We start from the raw sequence: 2,626 nt of genomic DNA on the forward strand, positions 1-2,626 counted from the left end.
GTATACAGATATCCTCCGTCATACTTTTGGGACATTGGTGCCCCTGCAGTCCAAAAATTAGAGTATATATACTCTTAATACGAACGGACATATACGTGTCATAATCTTATCTACCGATCGATATTTATTAAATATTAGATCGACGGATAAGATCGTGTCACGTGTCCATATCTAGTCTTTCGTTAGAGTGTTAGGCATATACGCTCTAGTTTTTGGATAGCAAAGACATCAATGTCTCAGAAATATGACGGAAGGTATCTGCATACAATTTACGATATATATTTATCTTTTTCCCCTAAAAAAATTGAACAAAAAGATTGCTAATATAGTAATATTACTTTAAAAGAATAATAAATAAATCAAATAAATGTGTGAGTATCAAACCTACCCAAAAATAGACCGCCGACAGAGTTCAAAGGGTAGAATAGTCAATTTAATGTTGTAGTTATTAAATCTCGATTTACGTGATGATGTTTGATTGATACATAATTTAAACAAAAATAATTGGAACTTATGATTAAGTCATTATATTTGTGCAATTATAAATCATCTTTAAATATAAATATTATTTTTCTTCTAAACAAACTAAAAAGAAAATACGATCAAATAAATGAGGACGGTGAAATAACACTCGAAGGTAAAGGCTTAACATATTTGATTCATTATATAAAATTTAGTGTCGGTTAGTAATTTCTGATCAAGTGTATTGTACGTATACCCTTAATTCTAAATATAGTTATAAAATAGAATTGAAGGGAAAAAAATATTTCTATTTAAAATCTGAGTGAGCATAAAATTTTATGACTATTCAATTCAACCCCGTATTAATATGATGTGAAGCAAACAAGAGACCGAATCAATCAACAAAAATAGAAGTACTATAAGTCCTTTGTGTTACATATTTTGCCCCACGCATCTAACCACCTCGAGCGATTTATCGGTTCCATCAATTAAATATCTAAATTAATATCGTACCTAACACTAAATAATGTGGAAAGACTTTTATGGGAATTCATTTGGAGAATGAGTTATTTTTGGAGATAAAAAGAAAATATATAATAAAATAAGAGAAGTTGGAATTATTATTAAAAGAAATAATGACTTACAACAAAAATGAGATTTTTTTTTTATTGTTTGATATTATTTGGTGTGACATGAGATGAAAATTTCAGCATTTTACTAAGATTTTAAATAGCGATTCTGAATTTAAGTTAATTTTATTTTGACTATTTTAAAAAAAAGACGATCAAATAATTATTGGTGATTTTTTTTTGAAGTAAAAAATAAAGATTAAGCCTTTTATATTGTAGGATAGTAGATAATTAATCACAATTTATAAACTAAAAGATTACCAAGAAAATTGACAAAAAAAAAGTGTGTTAATTGTATTTATTATTCTTGAAAACATAATTATCCTCAATTTAAGCTTATTGATCAATATGTGGATCAAAAAATAGAAAATAAACACTTTCTCCAAATTAATTGTTATGTTTTTATTTTCGAAAGTTAATATAACTAATTTAACTGATTTAATATTTAATACTTCAAATTAAAATATTCAACATTGTACGATAAATAATATAAGTTAAAACTTTTTTCATGTTAATTTGATGAAAATATATATTTAATCAACGTGTTTTTTTTATTGTCGTATTTTTTTTTCCGTAGCTATTTTAACTTTGGTGCACTTGAACTGAAAATCTTTTGACAACAGTCTATGTATCTTCATTAGGTAGGAACAAAATTTACATACATTGTATTCTCTCCACCCCCTCACTTATAATATTATACTGAATATATTATTAATATTAATTAAAATTCACATAATTTAACTTTAAAAAATCAAATATTAAAACTAAATGAGACCTAGAAAGTACCAATCAAAGCTTATTAATCATCACATAATACAAAAAAGGAATTCCCTCTCAATATGTCATAGTAGATAAAAGAAGAACATAAAAGACAAAATTCTCCTAACTCAATAATTTAGTATAATCTTTTTTTCTCTTTTAATAAAGATGCTTGTATTTTATTTTAAAAAAAAAGTTTCAAAAGATTGGAAAAGATTATTAAGTCTTTGATATAGCATACTATTTTTGAACACCAAATTTCTAAATAAAAAAATTAATTAAGGTCCAATCTATCATGAAACTCTCATCACCACCATCATTGATAGTTTGAGATGAATTATGAAATAATAACTAAAGATTCTATAAAGGAAAAAAAATCTTGTTAAAAATAGAAAAATACATGGCCTTCATTTTTACATATTCTAGGGGTAATTAGACTTTTAACTCTAGTAATTTTAATACAGATATCAAATATCGAGTGAAAAAATTACAAATTTTTTTTTTTACTTTAATCCTTATAATATTTAATTTAATACATTTAATCTTTGATTAATTTAAAAGTGTGTGTTTAGCTATTATGCATCACATAAATATAGATTATCTTTAGAATATTAAAACTATAATACCTTAAAAATCAGTAATATTACAAATTAAATATAATGCATTGATGATTAAATGGTTTAGCATGCAATAATATGTTAAATTTTGATCCCACAAATGCATATTACTTAATTAATTAAAGATTAAATGTGCATAATAAATCACAAGATTCAAAA

This window comes from Solanum pennellii, chromosome 1 (assembly GCF_001406875.1).
Source record: "Solanum pennellii chromosome 1, SPENNV200".
NCBI classification, from domain to species: domain Eukaryota; kingdom Viridiplantae; phylum Streptophyta; class Magnoliopsida; order Solanales; family Solanaceae; genus Solanum; species Solanum pennellii.